Raw genomic sequence first — 13,695 nt, 5'->3', positions numbered from 1 at the left:
CGATGAGATCAGCCATGATCATATTAACTGACAGAGCGTGCTTGAGGGTCTGTATTGCCTACTCTTGATCCTATTTCTCTTGTTCTTATGCCTCTTAACTGCCCTGTGAAAGGACATAGCAAGGCTCAGTGGTTAGCACTGCAGCCTCACAGTGCCAGGGACCCAGGTTCAATTCCAGCCTTGGGCGACTGTCTGTGTGGAGTTTGCACGTTCTCCCCGTGTCTGCATGGATTTCCTCCGGGTGCTCTGGTTTCCTCCGACAGTCCAAAGATGTGCAGGCTAGGTGGATTGGCCATGCTAAATTGCCCGTAGCGTTCAGGGATGTGTGGGTTACAGGGGATTGGGTCTGGGTGGAATGCTGCAAGGGGTGGTGTGGACTTATTGGGCTGAAGGGCCTGTTTCCACACTGGAGGGAATCTGAATCTAATCTAAAGGCTCTTGATTCATGGACAATTATGCAACAACCAGACCCCCAAAAGAATACAGAGAAATAAAACAGAGATTCTACTAAAATGACAGAGGACCCCCAAGGAGTCTGGGAGCAAGGTCTTGGAGCAATCATACTTCGGGCATAATTTACAAACCATTATCAAATCCTTGGTTCAAATGTGAGTAAATTTGCTTACCTTTTCTCTTGTATTATAAATCAATTGTTTTGTGCAGCTTTTCCTCAGTGGATTTGCAATTTTTTTTGCTTACAGAGCAAACATTTTGTTAATTTACTCTAGCTCACTTTGTGCTTTTCTTGCCAACCTTCCTCCCTTTTCCTGTTATTTCCATGATTGCAAAACATATAATTCTCTTCACGTCACCCCTTTATTTCTCCCTATGAATGCCTGCAGTACAGAGCCAATACAGGTAACATTAGACCCCCAATTCAAAGAACACTGTATTGCTCAGGATATTTATTTCTATGCTATACATAATAAAATATTGAGGAAAAAATATAATTTTAATTTTGATGGTGTACTGCTTGGTGTCATACTACATTTCCTGCATCGCTCTGATTTAGCTCATGGTACTAATGTTCCAAACAGGGTGAAAATGATGGAGCTCATTTACTGAGTCTGCACTCCAGACAAGGGAACTGTGTCCTCTGGGAGCATGCATTCAAAGTTTGTGTAAACTACGCCCACAATTTTCCAGCCTTCACTGCACGTCCTTGCCTCAGTCTCAGAAACTGTATGGAAATAGGGCAGAATTCACACTGTGCACTGAATAAAATCACAGCTACCTGTGACTGAAAGGTTGTATCCATCTTGGAGACAGATGATGCTGATACTCTGTTGGAGCTTTGTTGCCTGGGTTTGGGTGTTATTGGAATTCTACACTGACATTGTTTGACTCACTATACTGACTCACCGCCAGACATTTGTTACTCTAAAATTTGTTATTTTTCCACTAAATGTATATCATACACAGTACAAAGATACCAGTTTTGTGTGAAATTTCTGTTGTCCTCATATAACCAGCCAAACACTTACTGTTCCCCTTATTGCTTCCAGCATCAGATAAATGTTAGAGCAAATTATGCAACCTACAACAATAGAATAGAATAATAATGTAGAATATAGAAGCATAAAGCCTTGCAGCATACAATTAGACCATTTGGCCCATCAGATTCATAGTGGCCACCGAATAGCTATTCAGCTTAACATCAGTGTCCAACTTTTGGACTTTAGCTTTAGTGGTTGCAGCCACCAAAGATCATAAGCCGATAAGCAGATCATCACCATTTAAACATGATGAGAGGTTCTGCCTTGACTAATATTTCAGGGAGTGTGTTCCAAAACTCTACCATTCTCCAGAATAAAAGATTGCTCCTTGAATGTCCCCTACCACTTCCATCTCAAACTCACCCTAGTTACAGATACATCAGCCATGAGGGGAAATAATTCCTGCAGAGCTGACAGGCTCCAACAATTACCTTTCGGACAACAAGAAGATGGTGTAGTTTAGCACGTTTTGATGATATCATTTGGTTCTGAATGTCAAGCAACAAGAGATTCTTGAAACCAACTCCACCATCATGGAACATTGTGACATTGGTGAGGAAAAAAATATACATTAATTTTATTTGCAGAGTCAGACTTCAAGTAGATAATGGGTACAGAACCAGAAAATGATTCTCTCATCTTTCCGCAAAGTGGTTACTCAAGCTGGGGTGTAATTTCTGTGTCAGGATCTTGTCAGTATCCATCATTGTCCATGTCAATTTTTCAAAGGTGCAAAGTAACAGATTCATCCAACAGCTACAAGAACCCATAGTGGTAATGATCTCTGGATAGCAAGCCAGGATGATGACAGTGGCTAATCCTTCAGTATCCTGCACTCCTGCTCAGTCACTGACTCCCTGACTCAGAACAAGAAATTCGGAACGGCTAAGAATCGTAACATCATGCCTACTGGTGTCAGATCACTTGCTACATTTATCCCCTTAGGTCAGTCAAGTCAATACCTTTCAAAGTAAACAGAAACAAATGAAACATTCCTGGGACAGGGAGCAAAGAGTGAAAACTATTCAGTCCCAAACAGCAAAATAAATGATACTTTCAATAGGCTAGGATAAGGCTCATTCAAAGGGCTGTGTTTTATCTTCAGGCTGACCTCTACATATGCTCATGTTTTACTGGCAGAATCTTGCAGCCAAATATCCAACTCAGTCTGGTGGAGCTGGAGATGGTTTTTCAATATGGCAGAATAGGCAATGGAGGAAATAGCCAATGCAGGAAATATAGAACATAGAACATAGAACATAACAGCACAGTGCAGGCCCTTCGGCCCTCGATGTTGTGCCGACCTGTCATACCAAACTGAAGCCCATCTAACCTACACTATTCCATGTACGTCCATATGCTTATTCAATGACGACTTAAATGTACCTAAAGTTGGCGAATCTGCTACCGTTGCCGGCAAAGCATTCCATTCCCTTACTACTCTGAGTAAAGAAACTAGCTCTGACATCTGTCCTATATCTTTCACTCCTCAATTTAAAGCTATGCCCCCTTGTGCTCGCCGTCACCATTCTAGGAAAAAGGCTCTCCCTATCCAACCCTCTGATTATTTTGTGTTTCAATTAGGTCACCTCTCAACCTTCTTCTCTCTAATGAAAACAGCCTCAAGTCCCTCAGCCTTTCCGCCTAAGACCTTCCCTCCATACCAGGCAACATCCTAGTAAATCTCCTCTGCACCCTTTCTAAAGCTTCCACATCCTTCTTATAATGCGGTGACCAGAACTGTACACAATGCTCCAAGTGCGGCTGCACCAGAGTTTTGTACAGCTTCACCATAACCTCTTGGTTCCGGAACTCGATCGCTCTATTAATAAAAGCTAAAACACTGTATGCCTTCTTAACAGCCCTGTCAACCTTGGTGGCAACTTTCAAGGATCTGTGTACATGGACACCGAGATCTCTCTGCTCATCTACAATACTAAGAATCTTACCATTAGCCCTGTACTTTGCTTTCCGGCACCAACCCAAGGAAACCTAACCAGATAAATAGAAAGTGGGACATAACACCAGCGCTTCGTCGGAGGCTCACTGATGATATTACCTAGAATGGTGACGAAACGTCTGAAATCGAACCTTCCAGCTCAGCGAGCAAACTCACATCCAGAACCTCAACCTGAGCTACAAATCTTCTCAAAACTCGCTAGAATAGGCAATATTTAACAATTCCTAACTAAAAGCCAAGTCAACTCTTCTGGGATGCTCCCTGCATTCGCCTTCGGTGTTATCCAAGCAAAGGTGAAGATATTTGAATTTTGTTTCATTTCTTCATCTAAAATGATCTTGGATGTTGCCTACCTCCAGCCCAAACACCAGGCACAGCATCTGCTCCCAGGAAGTAATGTTGTTACAATTAAAGAAGGTGTTGGTGAGGCCACACCTGGAATTTTGAGATAACAAAGTGTAGAGCTGGATGAACACCGCAGGCCAAGCAGCATCTTAGGAGCACAAAAGCTAATGTTACCACATTGGCGGCTCTGCAGGTGAACATCTGCTTGATGTGGAAAGTCATCTTGGGGCCTAGGATGGGGTCAGGGAGGAGGTGGGGGGCAAGTGTAGCACTTCCTGCAGTTGCAGGGGTAAGTGCCGGGTGTGGTGGGGTTGGAGGGCAGTGTGGAGCGGACAAGGGTGTCACGGGGGGAATGGTCTCTCCGGAAGGCAGACAAGGGTGGGGATGGAAAAATGTCTTTAGTGGTGGGGTTGGATTGTAGATGGCGGAAGTGTCAGAAGATGATGTGTTGTATCCGGAGGTTGGTCGGGTGGTATGTGAGGACTAGGCGGATTCTCTTTTGGTGGTTATTGCAGGGGCAAGGTGTGAGGGATGAGTTGTGGGAAATGCAGGAGACACGGTCGAGGGTGTTCTCGACCACCGCAGCGGGCGGAGGTGGGGGGGAGGTTGCAATCCTTGAAGAACTAGGGCATCTGGGATGTACGGGAGTGGAACGTCTCATCCTGGGGGTAGATGCGGTGGAGGCAAAGGAATTGGGAATAGGGGATGGAATTTTTGCAGGAAAGTGAGTGGGAGGAGGCGTACTCTAGGTAGCTGTGGGAATTGTTGGGCTTGAAATGGACATCAGTTTCTAGCTGGTTGCCTGAGATGGAGACAGGGAGGTCCAGGAAGGTGAGGGATGTATTGGAGATGGTCCAGGTGAACTTGAGATTTGGGTGGAAGGTGTCGGTGAAGTGGATGAACTGTTCAAGCTCCTCTTGGGAGCACGAGGTGGCGCCGATACAGTCATCAATGTAACAGAGGAAGAGGTGGGGTTTTGGGCCAGTGTAGGTGCGGAAGAGGGGCTGTTATTGAGCCCAGTCATTGTCTCCTTACTTCAGGAAGGATGTGGTGGCACTGGAGGCAGTTCAGAGAAGGTTCACCAGGTTGATTAGAGGGATAAGATGGCTATTGTATGAGGAGTAGTTGAATAGCTTGGTCTTGTACTCACTAGAGTTCAGATGATTGAGGAGGGATCTGATTGAGGTATATAAAATGCTCAAGGGGATTGATAAGGTGGACGTGGAACAGATGTTCCCCCTCGTGGGAGAGTCTTGACAAGATGGCACAGATGTACAGTGAGAGGAGGTAGGTTTCGAACTGAGATGAGGAGAAACTACTTCTCTCAGAGGGTTGTGAATCTGTGGAATGTACTACGCCACAGTGCAGGGAACTTCAAATCAATCAACAGATTCAAGAAAGAAATAGGTATGTTTCTGATGAAAAATGGGATAAAGGGCTATGGGGAACAGGCAAGAAAGTGAAGTTGACACAAGGATAAGATCAGCCATAATGATGTCAAATGGCAAACTGGCTTGAACAGCTGTGCTATCTCCTCCTGCTTTTAATTGTTATGTTCCTATTTATGCTGGTCTTCTCGAAAAGTCAAGTGTGGGAGTTACAAGACAGCGGCCAAGAGGATTTTTCTGACAGGATCCCAAATGGTCCTCATATGATTTCTTCCACAATGGTGCTTTGTAAATTGGGAAATCATGTGGGTGACTTCAGTTATCATGCCCAGTTTTTGCTCCAAGTCAAATGGCTGCATTAGATCTTTCAATGATTGAACCACTTGTTGCCTACCATCAAAGGATTATTCTCAATTAAAGATTTAAAGTTAAGTAGTTTGAATTTGGTATGATTTTGTATGTATAGGAACTCTGTTTAAAAATGCCAACTATTTTTCTTTATATTACTTACTAATAAGAGTTTCAGGCTGCTATAACTTTCAATGAGTAAAAACCCAGCAGTTCGAATATAATATGGGAAAATGTGATGTTATGCAGTCTGGCAGACAGAATGGAAGAGATGAATAGTTTTTATATGGGGAAAGACTACAGAAAGCTGCAGCACAGTGAGATTTTAAAAAAAATTCCTTCATGGCATGTGGGTATCGCTGACGGGGCCAGCATTTACTGCCCATCCTTCATTGCCCTCGAAGAGGCGGTGGTGAGCTGCCTTCTTGAACTGTTGTAGTTGATGTGCTGTGGGTTGATCCACAATGCCCTGAGGGATGGAATTCCAGGATTTTGACCCAGTGACACTGAAGGAACAGTGATATATTTCCAAGTCAGGATGGTGAGAAATTGCAGGTCATGGTGTTTCCCGAAATGAAAGTAGTCATGAATTTGGAAGGATAACAAAGTGTGAAGCTGGATGAACACAGCAGGCCCAGCAGCATCTCAGGAGCACAAAAGCTGATGTTTTGGGCCTAGACTCTTCATCAGAGAGGGGGAGGGGGTGAGGGTTCTGGAATAAATAGGGAGAGAGGGGGAGGCGGACCGAAGATGGAGAGAAAAGAAGATAGGTGGAGAGGAGAGTATCGGTGGGGAGGTAGGGAGGGGATAGGACAGTCAAGGGAAGACGGACAGGTCGAGGAGGTGGGATGAGGCTTGTAGGTAGGAAATGGAGGTGCGGCTTGGGGTGGGAGGAAGGGATGGGTGAGAGGGAGAACAGGTTAGGAGGCAGAGACAGGCTGGGCTGGTTTTGGGATGCAGTGGGGGGAGGGGAAGAGCTGGGCTGGTTGTGTGGTGCAGTGAGGGGAGGGGACGAACTGGGCTGTTTTTGGGATGCAGTGGGGGAAGGGGAGATTTTGAAGCTGGTGAAGTCCACATTGATACCATTGGGCTGCAGGGTTCCCAAGCGGAATATGAGTTGCTGTTCCTGCAACCTTTGGGTGGCATCATTGTGGCACTGCAGGAGGCCCATGATGGACATGTCATCTGAAGAATGGGAGGGGGAGTTGAAATGGACTGGGAGGTGCAGTTGTTTGTTGCGAACTGAGCGGAGGTGTTCTGCAAAGTGGTCCCCAAGCCTCCGCTTGGTTTCCCCAATGTAGAGGGAGCCACACCGGGTCTTCACCAGCTTAAAAATCTCCCCTTCCCCCACCACATCCAAAAACCAGCCCAGTTCGTCCCCTCCCCCCACTGCACCACATGACCAGCCCAGCTCTTTCCCTCCACCCACTGCATCCCAAAACCAGCCCAGCCTGACTCTGCCTCCCTAACCTGTTCTTCTCTCACCCATCCCTTCTTCCCACCTCAAGCCGCACCTCCATTTCCTACCTACTAACCTCATCCCACCTCCTTGACCTGTCCATCTTTCCTGGACTGACCTATCCCCTCCCTACCTCCCCACCTATACTCTACTCTCCATCTTCGGTCCGCCTCCCCCTCTCTCCCTATTTATTCCAGTTCCCTCTCCCCATCCCCCTCTCTGATGAAGGGTCCAGGCCCGAAATGTCAGCTTGTGTGTTCCTGAGATGCTGCTTGGCCTGCTGTGTTCATCCAGCCTCACATTTTATTATCTTGGATTCTCCAGCATCTGCAGTTCCCATTATCAATGAGATTGGAAGGAGATGTCTAAGGAGCTTAGGTGAATTTTTGAAGTGCGTCTTGTAGATGGTACACACTGCTGCTGCTGACCATTGGAGGTGGAGGGAGTGGATCCTTGTGGATGTGGTGCTAATCAAATAGGCTGCTTTGTCCTGGATGGTGTCAAGCTTCTTGAGAGTTGTTGGAGCTGCAGCCATCCAGGCAAGTGGGAAGTGATCTGTTATATTCTTGACTTTGGGGGTCCTCATGCATAAACCACAAAAAGCTGGCACTCTAATTCAGCAAAGAACAGGATGGGCAAATGCAATAATGGCCTTTATTTAAAAGGGAATGGGGCAGTAATAGTATGAAGTGTTGCTAAAACTGTTCAAGGCAATAGTTCAACCACACCAGGAATAGTGTGAACAGTTTTGGTCATCTTATCTAAGGAAAGGTATACTGGCTTTGGATGCAGTCCAGAGAAGATTCATTAGGTTGATTCTGTGTAGAGAGGCACTGTGTTCTGAAGAGAGGTTGAGTAGGTTGGTCCTGTACACATTGAAATTTAGAAGAATGCGAGGCAACCTTATTGAAATATATAAGATTCTTTAGGGGTTGACAGGAGAGATGTGGTGAGGTTGCTTCCCCTTGTGGGAGTGTCTAGGACCAAAGGGCATCATCTTAGAGCAAGGAGTGACCCATTTAAGGCAGGGATGAGGAGGAATTTCCTCTCTCAGAGGATAGAGAATATGTGGAATTCTTTCCCACAGAAGGCTGGGTTGATAAATATATTCAAGGTTGAGGCGGGCAAATTTTTAATCAGCATAGAAATCAATAGTTATAGGGAAAAGGTAGAAAGTGGAGTTGAGGAGTATCAGATCAGCCATGATCTTGTTGAATGGTGGAGCGGATTTGATGGGCCGAATGACTTCTACTCTTACATCTTATGGCTTTATGTCAGCGCTTGTTATATTCAAGTGGCTGCTCACTGGCTTAAATTGGTCTTTCCAAAAACCTGACAGAAAAGTGTATTCAGTATAACATACCAGCAGTCAGAATGAGCACGTCCCATACAATGGACCACACCATCTGGAACAGAAAGAGAAATTTAGTCTGTGCGTATCAGTCAATTTTAAAATATCACAGCAAATCTGAACATTTTAATTTGGCTTACTTGGAAACAATATGTTTAAGAACTTAACTTCTTCCTCAAAAATCCTTTGAGCATAATCTTGGCTTGTTGGTTTGATAAATGTTTTGCGAGAGAAAAAGACATCCTGAAAAGAAAGAGATTCACACATCAATTACGTCTGTTGTGACCTGCTTATCAATTGCTTCTTTCTTTTTTAATTATCTTGTCTTTTTTTTCTCTGTTGGACTTATCTGTCTTCACTGTTCTGCCATTTCTCATGGCATGTTTTCTGTGCTCATGAGAAGCTGCTGTTTAACAGTCAAAGCAGAAATACAAGACAGAAGATAATAAAATATGAGGCTGGATGAACACAGCAGGCCCAGCAGCATCTCAGGAGCACAAAAGCTGACGTTTTGGGCCTAGTCCCTTCATCAGAGAGGGGAATGGGGTGAGGGTTCTGGAATGAATAGGGAGAGAGGGGGAGGCGAACCGAAGATGGAGAGAAAAGAAGATAGGTGGGGAGGAGAGTATAGGTGGGGAGGTAGGGAGGGGATAGGTCAGTCCAGGGAAGACGGACACGTCAAGGAGGTGGGATGAGGTTAGTAGGTAGGAGATGGAGGTGCGGCTTGGGGTGGGAGGAAGGGATAGGTGAGAGGAAGAACAAGTTAGGGAGGCAGAGACTGGTTGGACTGGTTTTGGGATGCAGTGGGTGGAGGGGAAGAGCTGGGCTGGTTGTGTGGTGCAGTGGGGGGAGGGGACGAACTGGGCTGGTTTTGGGATGCGGTGGGGGAAGGGGAGATTTTGAAGCTGGTGAAGTCCACATTGATACCATTGGGCTGCAGGGTTCCCAAGCGGAATATGAGTTGCTGTTCCTGCAACCTTCGGGTGGCATCATTGTGGCACTGCAGGAGGCCCATGATGGACATGTCATCTAAAGAATGGGAGGGGGAGTGGAAATGGTTTGTGACTGGGAGGTGCAGTTGTTTATTGCGAACTGAGCGGAGGTGTTCTGCAAAGCGGTCCCCAAGCCTCCGCTTGGTTTCCCCAATGTAGAGGAAGCCACACCGGGTATAATGGATGCAGTATACCACATTGGCAGATGTGCAGGTGAACCTCTGCTTAATGTGGAATGTCATCTTGGGGCCTGGGATAAGGGTGAGGGAGGAGGTGTGGGGGCAAGTGTAGCATTTCCTGCGGTTGCAGGGCAAGGTGCTGGGTGTGGTGGGGTTAGTGGGCAGTGTGGAGCTAACAAGGGAGTCACGGAGAGAGTGGTCTCTCCGGAAAGCAGACAGGGGTGGGGATGGAAAAATGTCTTGGATGGTGGGGTCGGATTGTAGATGGCGGAAGTGTCGGAGGATGATGCATTGTATCCGGAGGTTGGTGTGGTGGTGTGTGAGAACGAGGGGGATCCTCTTTGGGCGGTTGTGGCGGGGGCGGGGTGTGAGGGATGTGTTGCGGGAAATGCGGGAGACGCGGTCAAGGGCGTTCTCGACCACTGTGGGGGGAAAGTTGCGGTCCTTGAAGAACTTGGACATCTGGGATGTGCGGGAGTGGAATGCCTCATCGTGGGAGCAGATGCGGCGGAGGCGGAGGAATTGGGAATAGGGGTTGGAATTTTTGCAGGAGGGTGGGTGGGAGGAGGTGTATTCTAGGTAGCTGTGGGAGTAGGTGGGCTTGAAATGGACATCAGTAACAAGCTGGTTGCCTGAGATGGAGACTGAGAGATCCAGGAAGGTGAGCGATGTGCTGGAGATGGCCCAGGTGAACTGAAGGTTGGGGTGGAAGGTGTTGGTGAAGTGGATGAACTGTTCGAGCTCCTCTGGGGAGCAAGAGGCGGCGCCGATACAGTCATCAATGTAACGGAGGAAGAGGTAGGGTTTGGGGCCTGTGTAGGTGCGGAAGAGGGACGGTTCCACGTAACCTACAAAGAGGCAGGCAAAGCTGGGGCCCATGCGGGTGCCCATGGCCACCCCCTTAGTCTGTAGGAAGTGGGAGGAATCGAAAGAGAAGTTGTTGAGGGTGAGGACGAGTTCGGCTAGTCGGATGAGGGTGTCAGTGGAGGACAGAACCTCGCTAGGCAGTGAATGCGTTGGGAAATGGCGAGGAAGTTGGAGAATTGCATGAGTTGGCCAGTGAGGAGCTTCTCAAAATCAAGAGCACTAGGTCCCATTTTCCAACTGATGTTGAACGATGAGATGAGATTCTCACAGGTGAGCAGCGAGAGGACTCCATTCATTAACATCCTCAATATTTAATCATCTCTCTTCATTAGTATGCAGTTTCTTATTCTCATCCCCCACCCTGGATAGAAACCAGAGGCAGACAATTCCTGACATGAAATTCCAAGCAGGTTCCTGATGATTCCAGTTCACATTTTGCTCCTCCGGACTTCCATCAATCACCAAGGTCTTAGGGCATATTCTATGGGCAGTGACCGCACACACACCTGTCCACCAGGACCCCCAGGTGCCCTTTGGCACAGCTAGTGCCAAATTGCCTCTGGCTGACATGTCAGGGGCAGTTAACAGGAACCATATGGGGTGGCACGGTGGTTCAGTGATTAGCACTGCAGCCTCACAGCACCAGGGACCCAAGTTTGATTCCAGCCTCGGGCAACTGTCTGTGCGGAGTTTGCACATTCTCCCCATGTCTGCGTGGGTTCCTCCGGGTGCTCCGGTTTCCTCCCACAGTCCAAAGATGTGCAGGCTAGGTGTATTGGCCGTGCTAAATTGCCTGTAGTGTTCAGGGGTATGTGGGTTATAGGGGGGATGAGTCTGGGTGGGATGCTTCAAGGGGCGGTGTGGACTTGTTGGGCCAAAGGGCCTGTTTCCACACTGTAGGGAATCTAATCTAATCTAACTGTCGACAGCCAATGTTTGACCAGTTGCCAGGAGTCATGGGAAATCTGGGCAGTGGACTGCATTTACAGCTATGGTGCGTGGGGCAATGGTGTATAGGTAATGAGGACAGTTTGGGAAGGTAGGGTAAGGAAACTCACTAGTGCTCATGGAAACAATCCCTCCATGAAACTCGCCAAAACCGATAATATCTTGTAAGATTCAGCCCATAGACTTTGAACAAGAGTCCAGACTCCTGTTGCTTGAGTTGCATGGTATATAATCCTCTGGTTTTGCATTGTATCCTTCCTTAACATATTGGTGATAAAGTGAAATCTCCAAGGTTTTTCCCTTCCTCAATGGTGTCAAAGCCACAATATGTTTGTGCCAGTTCCCAAAAGGGTCCCACTGCCTGTAACAAGAGGATGGTGCCACAGATCTTCAGAATGTAGCATCTCTTCAACACAAACATACTGCTCTCACTGGCAAGAAATCACATTGGATAAAAAAGATTGCACTTCACACAAAAAGAAGTTCTATTTAAATCAGAAAAGAAGGGTCCAGACCTGAAACAGCAGCTTTCCTGCTCCTCTGATGCTGCCTGGCCCACTGTGTTCATCCAGCTCAACATCTTGTCATCTCAGATTCTCCAGCACCAGCAGTTCCTACTGTCTCTTATATTAAAACAACATCTTTAACATAATAAAATGTCCCAAGCACCTAACAGAAATGCTATAAAGCAAAATTACATTAATGGAGTCTCTACAGCATAGAAGCAGACCAGTCAGCCCATCAACCTCACACCAACCCACCTAAGAGCATCCTAGCCCCCTTCCCTTTAACCTTGCATTCCCCATGGCCAATCTGCCTTCCCTGCACATCTTTGGACTGTTGGGAGGAAACTAGAGCACCTGGAGAATCTGCAAACTCCACACAATCACCTGAGGTTGGAATTGAACCCAGGTCCTTGGCATTACGCGGCAGCACTGCTAACCACTGAGCCACCATTTTTATGACAGGCAAAGCCACATAGTTCAATAAAAAAGCAGGTAGCCGAACCGTTGGTCATTGAGGAAGCTTTTAAGGTGTACTTTAAAGGCAAATAGATCAGTCTGGGGGGGGGGGGGGTGCAGAACTTAGGGCCTTGGCTGCTGAAGGCATGACCACCAATGATGCAGCAATTCAAACTGGGAATTGATTAAGAGGCCAGAATCATATGGACACAAATGTCCTGAAGGCTTTTGGAACTAGAGAAGATCACTTGGAAGTAAAGTGATTTGAGAATGAGGTGGAGAATTTTAAAATTTTAAATGCACGTCTGATCTAGTCAAAAACATCTAGCAAAAGAAATGGTGAAAGTGTTTTAGCTTTCAAAGATCATTTAACTTCATTTTGAGGGGATAATTTCCTTGATTTACTTATTTTAGCAAAAGAGGTTAGAAATTGGATTTATATTCAAGCCAGCATTTTTATTGAGCAAACAAAAACACTCAGCTTGTCTAACATCAGCCTGGGATAACACTGTGGGGCACCAGCATATGAAAATCTGCTGTATTTATTTATATACTGGGAAAGAAATTTCAGATAAACAGTGTAATACCCAATCACGTAATTTCAGAGTTGCTGGAGTTTATAACTGAGAACAAGGGTCCTTTTGTTTCATTTCTTTTTCTGGTGTTGCTCTGATTACGCTGTGAGGAGATGATTGAGAGTGACCTGAAATTACTTTCCTGGCAAATTTCCCTTCTTTCCTGTGCCAGCTTCCACTCAGTGTCTCTCCACAATGACAAGCTAAGATTACAATCTCACCACTGGGGAAATTACAAGCATGGCCAATGTCCCACTCCTCTTTAATTCCATGTGTTAGTGTTCAAATGTGCTTCACTGTTATTACCACTTTTGATAATTATTCAGATTCTTATTTTTGCTGTAAGCTTACCCAATTGACATTGCACTGACAGAAAAAGGATGAAATGCTTCTAAACTGTACAGTGCAGTACTAAGACTCCAATCCAAACATCTTCTCCTCGGTCTTTCAATAAAAGTTAACCCATTTGTATTAAACAGCAGAGAGAGAAGCTTTGTCCTAATGAGTGGATTTTGAGCATCGTTTCAGTGTTTTATTTTTCCCTGTCTTTCTCTGTTAAATTCATTTCTGTGCTGTCTCCTTTCCAATCTGGGAGAACATGGGGCATCAACTTTCTCAGCACTGGTCAGCAACAGCCCGGCTCATACATCCTGCTGCACCAGATGGCCTTGTAGTTTTGCACACACTCAGCTTGGGGTCTGTCTGTGATTAAAAATGTAAAATTGACATGCCAAGTGTGAAGCCTTTCTTGGCTCTGGGTGATTGCCCATAAGAGAGTTAAGTTGAAATGGTGAAAAGGCAATGCAATTTTAATGCTTCATTCCT

General features: G+C 46.1%; 1 pseudogene; it reads right to left on the bottom strand.

Annotated features, from left to right (window-relative positions):
• The window catches only part of LOC125465005 (S-adenosylmethionine decarboxylase proenzyme-like), a 75,320-nt pseudogene that overhangs the window by 43,977 nt on the left and 17,648 nt on the right, over positions 1 to 13,695 (bottom strand).

This window comes from Stegostoma tigrinum, chromosome 24 (assembly GCF_030684315.1).
Source record: "Stegostoma tigrinum isolate sSteTig4 chromosome 24, sSteTig4.hap1, whole genome shotgun sequence".
NCBI lineage: Eukaryota > Metazoa > Chordata > Chondrichthyes > Orectolobiformes > Stegostomatidae > Stegostoma > Stegostoma tigrinum.
This window is presented reverse-complemented; position numbering and strand designations above follow the sequence as displayed.